Raw genomic sequence first — 16,206 nt, forward strand, 5'->3', positions numbered from 1 at the left:
TGTGCTCCTATAGTTTGCACATGCGTCTGATGGGAGGTAGGGCTGATAATTTTACCTGAGTAATGAGGTACCCGGGTACTCAGGTGTCGGGATCCAACTGCCCGGGTATTACTCGAATACCAAAAAACTCAGACACCCGAGCATTACGCAAAATCTGTGATCAATGTAGTTTCGACAAATTGTTTGGGCCTTTCTGAATAAAGATAACGGTATTTATTTGTAAATTAGTCCGAGCATGAGTTATTACGGAGTACCAGAAAGTTGGGATAATATCCGGCTATCCAATTACCCGGTAACCAGGGCATTACCAAAATTACTCAGGCAGCCGGCTCCAATACGATCATTGCAGTTTGCCATGTTAGGCGGAGCATGTCTTGCCCATGATGCAATTACAAGATGACTGACGTTGGCAGCTTTTCTTTCTAATCCGCCATCTTGAACTCCCACTCTAAAATTCAATTTGCCTCTTTGCAAAACCACTTTTTCATTCCGAGGAAAAATCGTAGTAAAAATCACACAAATAAATTTTCCTGGAAAAATATGCAACGGCATCACTTTTTTCTCTAATTCTGTTTTGTGTTGACTTTTCTATGATTCGAAGTTGTGACAATTTTCATAAAATAATTTTGTTTATCTAACAAAATTATAGAAATATGAACATTTTTGATAAAAAATGAAGGTATTTTGTTTGAAATAATAATTATAATACACATTAAAATGATTCTCCTAATTTGGGTCATTTGCCTTTTCTTTCCAGGTGTTTTTTCCTGTTTTTGCCGTTCTAAGGCGTCTTCCGAAAGTACTTCTTCTTCAGCCTATTTCAACATGGTCGGAAGACGAAACTATCGCCTTGCCAATATCTCAGAGGTTGCAAAATTTAATTGCCAATTCATTGGGTGGGATATAGTTTTAGAAGCTTTATTGTTATTGGGCCAGGTACACCTTTTTTAACCCTCGCGTTAAAGACGGCAAGTGTGTGGTTTTATATACAAGTAGAAGTGGTTTTATGTACCTAGTGGCAGAGGTAGTGCTTGTATGTGCATTGCAAGCGCTTGTACGATGCAATATTCTTCGTCGGTAGTGCGCAGATTAATTTCATAAAGAACTACCCCCGGACCCCACACCAAATTGAAGCTTATCTATCCCGGTCTGCGAGCGATAGTGTTAGATTACACATTGTAATGCGGTCCATCAGAAAACCTTCAAATAGTTTATGACTGAATGACCTTGCCTGGTTTTAGCCTTAAACACATCTTTATACTAATGGCCAGTTTACCCGTAGGTTATTCGATGGTGAATGACGTTTAGAAAGTTTCATATTTGTGTGCATTTTTTATTAAGGTTCAACATTCTTAAATTTTTGGCCCCGCAGACAAGGGGTTGAATCGAGCTAGATATAGACTTCCATATATCAATATAATCACGATCGAAAAAAAAGTTGATTGAGCCATGTCCATCCGTCCGTTAACACGATAACTTGAGTAAATTTTGAGGTATCTTGATGAAATTTGGTATGTAGGTTCCTGAGCACTCATCTCAGATCGCTGTTTAAAATGAACGATATCGGACTATAACCACGCCCACTTTTTCGATATCGAAAATTTCGAAAAACCGAAAAAGTGCAATAATTCATTACAAAAGACAGATAAAGCGACGAAACTTGGTCGATGAGTTTATCTTATGACGCAGAATAGAAAACTAGTAAAATTTTGGACAATGGGCGTGGCACCGCCCACTTTTAAAAGAAGGTAATTTAAAACTTTTGCAAGCTGTAATTTGGCAGTCGTTGAAGATATCATGATGAAATTTGGCAGGAACGTTACTGCTATTACTACATGTACGCCTAATAAAAATTAGCAAAAAAAAATTTTTTTTTAAAGTAAAATTTTAACAAAAAATTTAATATCTTTACAGTATATAAGTAAATTATGTAAACATTCAACTCCAGTAATAATATGGTGCAACAAAATACAAAAATAAAAGAAAATTTCAAAATGGGCGTGGCTCCGCCCTTTTTCATTTAATTTGTCTAGGATACTTTTAACGTCATAAGTCGAACAAAAATTAACCAATCCTTTTGAAATTTGGTAGGGGCATAGATTTTATGACGTTAACTGTTTTCTGTGAAAATGGGCGAAATCGGTTGATGCCACGCCCAGTTTGTATACACAGTCGTCGGTCTGTCCTTCCGCATGGGCGTTAATTTGATACAAAAGTGCCCACGCCCTTTTAAAATACTCATTAACACCTTTCACTTGATACCCATATCGTACAAACAAATTCTAGAGTCAACCCTGGTCCACCTTTATGGCAATATCTCGAAAAGGCGTTCACCAATAGAACTAAGGCCCACGCCCTTTTAAAATACTCATTAACACCTTTCATTTGATACCCATATCTTACAAACAAATTCTAGAGTCACCCCTGGTCCACCTTTATGGCGATATCTCGAAAAGGCGTCCACCTATAGAACTAAGGCCCACGTCCTTTTAAAATACTCATTAACGCCTTTCATTTGATACCCATATCTTACAAACAAATTCTAGAGTCACGCTGGTCCACCTTTATGGCGTTATCTCGAAAAGGCGTCCACCTATAGAACTAAGGCCCACTCCCTTTTAAAATACTCATTACCACTTTTCATTTGATACCCATATCGTACAAACAAATTCTAGAGTCACCCCTGGTCCACCTTCATGGCAATATCTCGAAAAGGTGTCCACCTGTAGAACTATGGCCTACTCCCTCTTAAAATACTCTTTAATACCTTCCATTTGATACACATGTCATACAAACACATTCCAGGGTTACCCTAGGTTCATTTTCATACACGTTGATTTTCCCTTATTTTGTCTCCATATCTCTCAGCTGAGTATGTAATGTTCGGTTACACCCGAACTTAGCCTTCCTTACTTGTTTTTTTTTTCATATTGAAGAACTTTTCTAAACAAGTAAGGAAGGTTAAGTTCGGGTGTAACCGAACATTACATACTCAGCTGAGAGATATGGAGACAAAATAAGGGAAAATCAACGTGTAGGAAAATGAACCGAGGGAAACCCTGGAATGTGTTTGTATGACATTTGTATCAAATGAAAGGCATTAAAGAGTATTTTATGAGGGAGTGGGCCATAGTTCTATAGGTGGACGCCATTTAGGGATATAGCCATAAAGGTGGACCAGGGGTGACTCTAGAATGTGTTTGTACGATATGGGTATCAAATTAAAAGTATTAATGAGGGTTTTAAAAGGGAGTGGTGGTTGTTGTATAGGTGGTCGCCTTTTCGAGATATCGCCATAAAGGTGGACCAGGGGTGACTCTAGAATGCGTTTGTACGATATGAGTATCAAATGAAAGGTGTTAATGAGTATTTTAAAAGGGAGTAATACTTAGTTCCATAGGTGGACGCCGTTTCGAGATATCGCCATAAAGGTGGAGCAGGGGTGACCCTAGAATTTGTTTGTACAATATGGGTATCAAAAGAAAGGTGTTAATGAGTATTTTAAAAGGGAGTAATACTTAGTTCCATAGGTGGACGCCGTTTCGAGATATCGCCATAAAGGTGGGCCAGGGGTGACTCTAGAATTCGTTTGTGCAATATGGGTATCAAACGAAAGGAGTTAATGAGTATTTTAAAAGGGAGTGGGCCTTAGTTCTATAGGTGGGCGCCTTTTCGAGGTATCGCAATAAAGGTGGACCAGGGGTGACTCTAGTATTTGTTTGTAAGATATGGGTATCAAATGAAAGGTGTTAATGAGTATTTTTAAAAGGGAGTAGGCCCTCGTTCTATAGGTGTTCGCGTTTTCGAGATATTGCCATAAAGGAGGACCAGGGGTGACTTTAGAATATGTTTGTACGATATGGGTATCAAATGAAAGGTGTTAATGAGTATTTTAAAAGGGCGTGGGGCTTAGTTCTATAGGCGGACGCCTTTTCGAGATATCGCCATAAAGGTGGACCAGGGGTGACTCTAGAATGAGTTTGTACGATATGGGTATCAAATTAAAGGTATTAATGAGAGTTTTAAAAGGGAGTGGTGGTAGTTGTATATGTGAAGGCGTTTTCCAGATATCGACCAAAATGTGGACCAGGGTGACCCAGAACATCATCTGTTGGATACCGCTAATTTGTTTATATATGTAATACCTACCAAGATTTTAAGGATTTTTTATTTCGCCCTGCAGAACTTTTTCATTTTCTTCTACTTAATATGGTAGGTGTCACAACCATTTTATAAAGTTTTTTCTAAAGTTATATTTCGCGTCAATAAAACAATCCAATTACTTTACCATGTTTCATCCCTTTTTTCGTATTTGGTATAGAATTATGGCATTTTTTCATTTTTCGTAATTTTCGATATCGAAAAAGTGGGCGTGGTCATAGTCGGATTTCGTTCATTTTTCATACCAAGATAAAGTGAGTTCAAGTAAGCACGTGAACTAAGTTCATTAAAGATATGTCGATTTATGCTCAAGTTATCGTGTTAACGGCCATGCGGAAGGACAGACGGACGACTGTGTATAAAAACTGGGCGTGGCATTAACCGATTTCGCCCATTTTCACAGAAAACAGTTAACGTCATAAAATCTATGCCCCTACCAAATTTCAAAAGTATTGGTTAATTTTTGTTCGACTTATGGCGTTAAAAGTATCCTTGACAAATTGAATGAAAAAGGGCGGAGCCACGCCCATTTTGAAATTTTCTTTTATTTTTGTATTTTGTTGCACCATATCATTACTGGAGTTGAATGTTGACATAATTTACTTATATACTGTAAAGATATTAAATTTTTTGTTAAAATTTTACTTTAAAAAATTTTTTTTTTTTAAAGTGGGCGTGGTCCTTCTCCGATTTTGCTAATTTTTATTAAGCGTACATATAGCAATAGGAGTAACGTTCCTGCCAAATTTCATCATGATATCTTCAACGACTGCCAAATTACAGCTTGCAAAAGTTTTAAATTACCTTCTTTTAAAAGTGGGCGGTGCCACGCCCATTGTCAAAAATTTTACTAATTTTCTATTCTGCGTCACAAGTTCAACTCATCTACCAAGTTTCTTCGCTTTATCTGTCTTTTGTAATGAATTATCGCACTTTTTCGATTTTTCGAAATTTTCGATATCGAAAAAGTGGGCGTGGTTATAGTCCGATATCGTTCATTTTAAATAGCGATCTGAGATGAGTGCTTAGGAACCTACGTACCAAATTTCATCAAGATACCTCAAAATTTACTCAAGTTATCGTGTTAACGGACGGACGGACGGACGGACATGGCTCAATCAAATTTTTTTTCGATCCTGATTATTTTGATATATGGGAGTCTATATCTATCTCGATTCCTTTATATATGTACAACCAACCGTTATCCAATCAAACTTAATATACTCTGTGAGCTCTGCTCAACTGAGTATAAAAATTATATTTATTCTGGTCAAGACATATTGTATGTAGCAAAACAATTTTGCTAATACATAATTTTCGGTAAAACTGTCGTAAAGGAGCAGATATATATAAATTTGGAGAAAGCAATAAGATTGCAATAATGCATATATATCAACAAACAATAGTATTCATTGGGAAATATTAAACCATCAATCAGCTTCAGCAAAGTAAGAAGAGATTTAAAGACAATAACAACAATCAATTTCAAACCATTAAACCTTCATAGATGTCAAATTGTTAAGTATTTAATGAAATGTAATTTAATTTATTATAATTTTATTTGCTATAATTTAATTTTATTTAATATCATCTAGTTTAATTTAAGAATTATATAATACCATATTCGATTTTTCTTTTGCTTTTCTTATTCAAACATGGTTGACCGATGTACTGTCTGAACTTACTAGAAGCTGCAGTAGAAACAGCTAAAGTTGAATAAGAAAATCAGATAAATGATTAGCTTTTCAAAGGATACGTCCTTCGAGAGTGGAAATACATTCTCTAGTATCTATAGTTCCAGGAGTTCAGAATACTCATAGTGATTTAAGTTTAGTTAAATCATTGCCTGAATTTAAGGGAAGTATTGTTGATTACCCTGTATGGAGGGAAGCGGCAAAGTTTGCAATTAATTATTATAATGAAGGTTCAGAAGCTTATTATATTGCAATGGGTATATTTCGCAATAAAATAACGGCTTCTGCAAATGAAAATTTGAGTACTTTTAATACTCCACTTAATTTCAAGGCAATAATATTGAGATAAGATCAGCTTTATGCTGACAAAAGAACATTACATATTTTAGAAAATGAATTAAATACACTGAGACAAGGGAATCAAACTATTACTCAGTATTATGATGCCGTTGATAAACAATTAACGTTAATTATAAATAAAAATATTATGACATATAACAGCAAGGAAATTTGAACAAATGCTTTTAATCAAAGAGCTAGAAAAAAAGCTCTTAGGGTTTTTGTATCGGGTTTAAGGCGTCCACTTTGTGACACATTGTTGATTTACCCACAGAAATTGCTACAGCTCAAGAATTGCAACATAACAGGCAAAGGTATGACTTTGCAAATACGTATGCTGTTGCAAGCTCAATTAAAAGTTATTCGTCTTCTTCTTTTTTGCGTCGTAATACTAACCAACCTCTATATCGAGTAAATAATCAATTTAATCAAGAACAAATTCCAATGGAAATAGATTATCAAAGTGCAAACTTTAGAAGGCAAACTGATTGCAAGGATAATATTATCAGAGCTGGGTAAATTCAATTCCATTACATTACCCATTACATTCCTCAGTTATTGGATAAAGTAATAAATTCCTTTCCTCCACAGCAAAGGAATTGATTACATTTCATTCCTCAAAAAAAATACCAAAAGGAATTTAATTTTTTGAGGCTCAATTACAAAAAATTTTTTGTTTGTAATTAAGAAAAAAATACTTTGTTTAAATGTAATTTCTGCCCCAGTACTTTCGAAAGGAATTGCAAGTGTAATTGAAAACTTTCCAATTACATTACAAGGAATGGAAAAAGTACTTTCGAATTTCCCATTCCATTCCTCAAAGGAATTGCGAAAGTAATTGAAAAACTACAAGTTAGTTTGTGTATAGGAACTTACTCCGGTTGATGTGGGTGAACTTCGGGTCACACTTTTCAATATTTCATCAGATTTTTCTTGTGAGTGGTAACTGAAAGCATATGGAAACACCAATGAATATAAAATCATTATTCTCTTAAAGTTCATAACTAAGTAAGGGCATCTCCTTTCCTTCCTCCGCTATCAATGGGTGGTGGCTATAGGAAAGCAGCATACTTTTTAATTTTCTTTGACACATTCTGCTTGCATAACGTAAACACCATTAATTATTTAAAATGCGTTTTCTTTTGTTGTTACATATTTCACAAATGCAATATAGAAAACAGAATTCCGGCACAGATGTAAAATGTATTCCAATAAAAAACCATTTGTGTTAATGAAATTGAAAATTTTTCGCATGAATTACCTGGCTTTATATGGGAAAAAGGTTTGGAAGTATGCTTCTAATATCCCTCACTAAGGTAGGCACCGAGTCGTTTGTGTGAGGGCTTAGCCGAACACCATAGCGCCCGACTATGAGGCGCAGCGGTTTAGGACTGGCATCTACGCCGTTTCGCCTCATAGGAAGGCGGCGGAATGTCGGTGACCAAGAACTGCCAACCCCCTAATTCACGGCGTTATTCGGACCGTGTCTATTGGACGATTTGCAGCCAGGGGATAAATTCCAACGAAGCCTTCCCGATACCGGACCACTTGGGAAGTATTGATGGTATTACCACAGTAAGGGGCGCTGCTGTGGAGGACGGTTCTTTCCCCGTACATATATAATCTAGAACCGCTGAGCCTGCCCTGTCGGGCAGGTGGTCATATGACGAAGATGAACGACTCATTATCTAATTCTAATAACTCCGTGTTGGAAAAGCATACAACTGAAAACGGAGTAGAAGAGTGGAGAAGGGTACTGGGCAGAGAAAGTAAGAGAGCCCTGTCGCATTACCGATCAGCACTAAGAATTGTCCAATCCCTGGGAGCAGTGGTCGACCCAACAGAAGCAGAGATCTAGCGCTTGGAATGGGCTCGTGAGGTGGTAGAAGTAGATCGAAGGCAGTTCAAAAGGTTTGCTGCAAGAAACTCTTGGCACTGCAACCGGTACGAGTAGGAAGAAGGCCTTGGTGTGAAGATGATAGCGTGCGCGAGCTTGATGTGGCTGGACGAAGTGGTTCCAACCCTCCAAAGCCAAGGCACGAACGCAAAGTTCAAGGTGGTGGATAAAGCGCAAATCCCCACGGTACCAAAAGTTAAAGTGTGGATACCATGCGTGATGAAGAATCTGCAGAATCAGAATCCGAATATACCGATACAAGATTGGACATTGGGATCTATACATTGATTTCCATTGTGCTGCAATATCACCAGGCTCAGCGCTATGATTCGAACTCGCCTGATATATGTTTAAAAATTAATTAGAAGATTCTGATTCTTATCTAACCCAAAAAAATCACAACAATAATGCAGACCGACAGCATCTCAGACCCAGAAACCGGACTATATATTTTCGAAGGATTTTGATGCTATGAACCGAAATCTGGCCTCAACATTTCTCTATCAGCTCTGGTTTTCGAGATATTTTAACCCTACCATACCACAAAATTTCAAAATGGGATATCTCAGCGAAAAAATATTTGAGCAAACTCAACGCCATTTGAAAGAAAAAGACTTGTATTTAAAGATGCCATCCTTTAATTTTGGTGAAAGAAAACATCTCCAAGACTACATAACCTCAAATATGGGCAAAAACGGTGTTTTTCAACCAGAGCGGATAGAGCAATTCTGAGGCTAGGTTTTCATTCAGCGCATCATAAACCTTCGGTCCGGTATCTGGGTCTGAATGTTGGTAAAATTTTGTCGGCCTGTGTAATTTATCCATCGCCTTTAGCGATACAACTCTGATGACTCGAAGACATGCGTGAGCGGTTTTTGCCAGCAAATTTTAATGCCCGGAATTTTTAATTCCCCGGATGAGGGGAACATATACACAAACACGACGTGTTATCCGTTACCATCACCCCACAGAGGTTGAAGAAGCCATGAAAAAAGCCAAACCTTCTAAATCAATAGGTCCAAATGGAGTAGTCATGCCAATGCTAAAACATCTTGGCGCTGAGGGAGAAATCTACCTGACGCACGTTTTCAAGCCTGGGAAACCGGCTAACGAAGGTGAGTTATAACGACCGGGATCACTCCATTCGCGAGAAGCGAAGACATTGGAAACCTTCCTGCTCCGTCAGTTTTGTGCGAATCTTCGCCTAGCCACTTATCAGCATGGCTTCCGCAAAATACATAGCACTGTCAAAAGCTTTTCACACAGTCAACCACGGTACTATAGTCCAAGATATAGAAGATTCACCCTTTCCCCTTTGTATAAAAGGATAAACTGCAAATTATCTTAAACTAGCCGGCCAAATCTACGCTCACTGTTTTGCGACGTGGAATATTGGACGTTCACCTCGATGGTGCTGCGATACCGATTGTCAGCCGTTAAAATATCTTAGCAGTAACATTCGATCACACTCTCACCTTCAAGACGTATGCCATCGAAGTTGTATCTAAAGTACAAATCCGCAACAAGTCACTTGCCAGTAGCACTTTGGGAACAGATGAAGAAACGTTGCTAACCACGTACAAAGCAATTGGCCGGCCACATCTAAACTACGATGATACGAGAAGAAATGAATTGCAAGTCATTGAAGGCAGTGCTGGTGTTTTAAAAAAATTTTCTTATGGTCCAAAAAGTTACTATTGCCTCATAAAATCACCGCTTGAATATTTTTTACACTAAGAATTTTTCCATTACTTTTGCAATTCCTTTGAGGAATGGGAAATTCGAAAATACTTTTTCCATTCCTTGTAATTTAATTGGAAAATTTTCAAATACATTTGCAATTCCTTTCGAAAGAACTTGGGCAGAAATTACATTTGAACAAAGTATTTTTTTCTCAATTACAAACAAAAAATTGTTTGTAATTGAGCCTAAATTAAATTACTTTTGGTATTTTTTTTGAGGAATTGAAATGTAATCAATTCCTTTGCTGTGGAGGAAAGGTATTGATTACTTTCCTCAAGTACATGTAATGGGGAATCGACGGGTATTGATTACCTAAAGTAATCATTACTACCCAGCTCTGAATATTATAAAAAAACCTCATAGTCAACAAAATATGCATTCAAATTTTCAACAGTATTCTAATGTTAGATTTCCTACAAATAATAATCCAAAAAGAACACATGATGTCAATAGTTCTACTCAATCTCCTTTTCACAAAGTTCAAAGGGTTAATGCCATAGAAAATAATTCATATTATTCAGAAAAAGAATATAAAAGTTATGAAGATGAATCTTTTGAAGAGGTAAATTTTTTAAGATAAAATCGAGCTTGCCATTCATTAATAGAACACTTCCGAATGGACAAGTTATAAAAATTCTTATTGATACCGGAATATCAAAAAATTATATAAAACCATTTGACTTTTTAAAAGGCATAAGAAAAGTTGATTCATCTTTCAAAATAAAATCTATAAATGGATTAAATAATATTTCAGAATGTAGGATTAGCTTAATAGCTTCGATGCAATTATTGGCTATGATTTTTTGAGTGAAATTGAAGCTCAAATTAATATCAAAGAAGGGTTTCTCTATCACAAGTCAGGAAAGGAGAAAATTAGTCATTTTGAATGTCAACAAGTAAATATGCTCAACAATCAGGAGTTGTCTATCAAAATTAGTGAATTAATTCAATAAAATTTTGATGCATTTGCTTAACCTAATAGAGCCTTACCTTATAATACTCGTGTTGAGGCTACAATAGATACAACCATATATAAGCCAATTTTTTCTAGAAGCTATCCTTATCCCATATCTGCAGCAAGGTTCATAAATGGGGAAATATTATCTTTGCTTATTGATGGTATAATTCGAAAATCATATTCTGCGTATAACTCACCGGTACATGTGGTTACTAAAAAGGATTAGACGATGAAGGCAATCAAAAACTAAGAATGCTAATTGATTTTCGAAAGCTTAATGAACATACTGCTTTAGATAGGTATCCTATTCCAGATATTTCGGTAATTTTAGCAAATTTAGGATAGTCAAACTTATTCACTACTTTGGATCTTAAATCTGGGTTTCATCAAATTTCTCTTGCGGAAAAAGACAGACATAAAACTGCATTCAGTATTAACAATGACAAATATGAATTCTGTCGATTGCCTTTCGGACTAAAAAATGCTCCAAGCATACTTCAGAGAGCCATTGATGATATTTTCCGTGATAGCATTGGTAAAACCTGCCATGTCTATGTTATAATATCAATATTTTCATCTGATGAACTCCCGCATTTTCAGCATGTTGATTTTATTCTTAAAAAAAATCAAAATTCTTTAAGTCTGAGGTAGAGTTTTTAGGATTTATTATTTCAGGAAAAGGCATACGTACATGTAGTGATAAAATTGATGCGATTGTGAAATATGAAGAACCTAAGTCACTTAGACCTTTACGGTCATTTTTAGGTCTTTCGGGTTATTATCGACGATTCATAAAAGATTATGCTCATATATCTAAACCCCTAACTAAATATTTGAGAGGTGATAATTGTCATATAAAACTATCTAAATATGTAAAAATCCCTTTGGATGATGAAGCAAGAAAATCTTTTGAAAAATTAAAATCAATTTTGAATTCTGAAGATGTACTACTCCAGCATCCCGATTATTCAAAGCTATTTGAAATTACAACAGATGCTTCTTCAGTTGCCTTAGGAGCCGTATTATCCCAATATGGTAGACCTATTACAATGATATCTACTCTCTCAAGAGCTGAAGAAAATTATGCCACAAATGAACGTGAGCTCCTTGCAATTGTTTGGGCAATTCAAAAGCTGCGCCATTATTTGTACGGTATAAAAAATATTCATATTTATACTGACCATCAACCACTTACATTTGCAATTTCTGACAAAAATCCGAATTCAAAAATTAAAAGATGGATGGCTTTTATAAATTCGTATGCTCCCAAATTCTTTTATAAACCTGGAAGAGAAAATAAGGTTGCTGATGCTCTTTCTCGAAAGTATATTTGTAGTTTTGAAAATTCTATAAGTAATCAAACAGTTCATAGTGAAATTTCCTATTCAGATGCAATAAAATCAATAAAAAATTCAGTTAATCAATTTAAAAATGAACTTATTCTTTTCACCTCTAATCCTAACAGCAAATCTTCGAAAACTATTTTGAAAAGTTTTACAAGACATACCATTAATTTCAAAACAGCTGAATATCTCCTGCAAGCACTTCGGCATTGTGTTAATACAGATGTTGTTAATGGAGTTTGTTGCAATTTAGAAACTTTAGCAAAGATTCAGTCAATTCTTTTATCGAATTTCCCAGGCAAAAAATTTATTCATTCTGAGAAATAAGTAATAGATTTAACAAATAAAGCTGATCAAATAGAAACTGCAGCGATAGAACATAATAGGGCACATTCTTTACAGGAAAATTATTAGCAGTTGATAGAAGAATATTACTTCCCGGATATAAAAAACACACTTAAAACAATAACAAAAAATTGTAGAATATGTTTAGAAAATAAATATAATAGGCATCCTGCAAAACCTGAAATAGGAGAAACTCCGATTCCCGAATATCCTGGTGAAATTTTACACATTGATATATTTTCAATTGATAAACAACATTTTTTAACTTGTATTGATAAATTTTCGAAATTCGTTCAAGTAGTACCTATCTCATCTAGATCGATAATAGATATAAAACCTGCATTATTTGTATTATTAAATCATTTTAAGAAAACTAAACTTATTGTTTCTGATAATGAAAAGTCGTTTCAATCAAATACAATAAGTAACATGTTGAAAAATCACTTTGATATAGATCAATTTTTCATACCACCTCTTCATAGTAAGAGTAATGGACAAATAGAACGGCTATATTCTACAATAATCGAAATAGCTAGGTGTTTAAAAATAGAAAAAAATATTGCTGATATAACTGATTTAGTTCTCTTAGCAACATACCATTATAATAACACAATTTATTCTGTAATACAATTGAAACCTATTGATGTAATTAATTCATTTTCAAAAGAGTTTTTAAGTTCTATAAAGTCTTTACTAAGTTCAGCACAGAGTATTGCTTTAAAAAGGCAAGAAAAATCAGAAGTAGTTTTAAAGAAGGAGAAGTGGTTCTTGTACGCAGAAATAAACGTTTGGGTAATAAATTGAATAAGGTATATGAACAAAATGTTGTACAAAAAGATCTTGGAACAACAGTAATTAATGGGAAAGAAATCATAAAGATAATATTCGTTGATAGTATTTTACTTGAAATTTGAATATTTATAAATAAATTACATACACAATATTGAATATACGCATGTTTAGTGTTTAATTTTAAAAATTATTTGAGTATTTGTCGAAGCGAGAACGTAACGATTTTAAGAGGGGGAGAAGTTAAGCAATGTTTAGTTTAAATATAAATTAATTATTTTAAATAAATACTTTGTAATATATTCTAAAAAAAATACTTAAATAATTTTTGGAGTAACCAAAGATAGCATTTGTTGAAAAATTGTAATATCAAAATGTATAAAAAGATATTTTGAGTTTCAGGTCTCAGTTTTTCAGTTTTCAGTATGTGAAATCATTGTTAAATAAATAATATTTAAATCGAAAAATTTTAATATTTGTCATTTACACATATCAATTTGATAACACAATTCAGCTGTGCAAACACATATATAAACAAAGAAGGACATGGAAATTTCCTAAAGATTTTTAAGAATTAATGAGCTTAATACAGGTAAATATTATTGTTATTCAATTATTATTTGGGTTTTATTGGGAAAAACTAATGCGATGGTACTATTTCGAAAACCGCCACGTAATCATCGTCAGGCAATTTCGTAATGTTATCAAAGATTTCACCGCGATTCGAACCGCGAATAACACGGTGAAACTGCAGTTGCCTTAACCACTAGGCTATCCTGCTTGATTACGTGGCGGTTTTCGAAATAGTACCACCGCAATATGCCAGTAAATGTTTCTTTCTTTCTTTTCAGTTTCTCTTAGAAAAACATAATAATTGAATATTCAATTATTATAAGCCGGTGTTCATAACGCGTCTACATGAAAAACTGTTTATGTGACAAGGCTTTAAGAGAATAATAATAGGGATTAAAGCGCTTCCCAAGGCAGCCGGATCTATGTACAGGAACGACTCGGGATTTTTCCCGACCAAAGGCTGTCATTTCAGTGTAACCCCATTTAATTTGTTGCGTCCCTCCCTCAAATTGTCATCCTCCCAGCAGATCCTTGCAGCGGGACTGCGCCATACTCTCCTGCTCCGGGAAGGTATCGAACCCAATCCAGGTCCTTCACCTGACCGGTCCTTGAAAATGTTTCTGCTGCGTTTGTCGGAAAATAATCTTTTTAGGACGATCACACTCTTCTCAGTGTGTCACGTGAAAGGAATGGTTGTATCGGACAGGTTGTTCTGGGATGGACCCCAAACCCCGACGTGCCCGTAACTTTTATAAATCTTTTGTGGCTCCTTGCTGTTCACGGCCAAGGGCGTCCCGTAGTCTGCACCTTAGCGTATGGTATCAAAAAGTTTCATAAATTTTGTTTAATTTTTATAAGAGCTGTATTCATGTATAAATAAATTGCCATGCATAGTGAAATGCCAACATTTTTCTTGAATGTGTGCTTTTGATCTGCGTACAGCACTTAATAATACCAAAATGTAAGCTTTCGATTTCAAAGTATTTTCGAAAGTATGTATGTATTCTGTTTTTAAATACTTTCCCAGTTAGAACGCTACTTGTTATATTATGCATTAAACTATCCGTAGTGCTACAAAAACTATGCGTGAGAAATTCAGAAATTTACATCAGTTTCTTAAGATAGAGTGACAAATCCTCACGTATATTTTTCTATACATGTGAGCAGCCTGGAAGGAATGCCTCAAAAAATGGTCGTTGGACACACCGATGTATCCCAGATATTAATATATGGATATCTAGAAAGCACGGCGAGGTGGATTTCTACCTCACACAGTTTCTGAGTGGTCACGGATGCTTTAAGGAATATTTGCACCGATTCAATCACGAGCCTAACAACATATGCGATCACTGCGGCGGCGATACAGTAGAAGATGTTTACCATGTATTTTTCGAGTGTCCTAGGTTCTATAGCTCGAGATGCAAACTGTGCAGAATATTTGGAGAGGATTACACTCCTGAAACAATTGTTGGATGCATGGTACAAAGCAAGGTAAAATGGTCAGCGGCGTGCGATGTAATAGCGGAAATAATGAAGTGTCTACGAAGTCTTGAAAGGCTACGGCGCAGCAGCGAACATTGAACAGTCGAGTTGTGTGGGTGGATAACAAATTGCTAAGGTGGAGGGGATCGAGCTGAGCACGTATTGAATGCAAGGCCACCGTACAATTAGCGGCGTGAGAATGATAACATAAGAAAATACCGTAATATATGTAGGTAAATGTAATAGCAAACCAGGCGACGGATTGGAGACAAGGCCTCTTCAACCGTTCGAATACTACCCCAGGTGAAGGAATAAAGCACGGATTGGAGACACGGCCTCTTCAACCGTGCGACCAAAAGCAGTCAACATACACGCAACAACAAACCTACGGATTGGAGACAAGGCCTCTCCAACCGTAGAAACAAAGAGTATGAGGGTAAACGTCACACATGCAATCAGAGTTTATACTCGGATTGGAGAGAAGACCTCTCCAGCCGGTGGAAGTACGAGGAAAGCCCCGTTACGTATTGTGGAAAAAAAAACAAAAAAAAAAAAAAATTCAAAAAAAAAAAAAAAATTTCTATTTATACATATATAATTTATTTACACATATATACATATGTAAAAAACAAAACCCTACAATACAAGTAGTCGAACGCACAAGCATGCCACAAGCACTATATGCACAGTGGTTAAGGTAGGCTTGCAAATATTCGTAGAAGTGGTATGCGTCAAGCACATTCAGGTAGTAAGCAGGGCGTGTCAGTCCCAGCGTTAACCATACCGCGGCACTATCTAAGTACAGCAACGTGACCCCGACAGACGTAGAGCTTAGTGCTCAACCTACCTCCCGACGGAATACTTGACGGTAGTACCGGGGGG

The sequence above is a fragment of the Eurosta solidaginis genome, chromosome 2 (genome assembly GCF_040869045.1).
Source record: "Eurosta solidaginis isolate ZX-2024a chromosome 2, ASM4086904v1, whole genome shotgun sequence".
In the NCBI taxonomy this organism is placed as follows: Eukaryota; Metazoa; Arthropoda; class Insecta; order Diptera; family Tephritidae; genus Eurosta; species Eurosta solidaginis.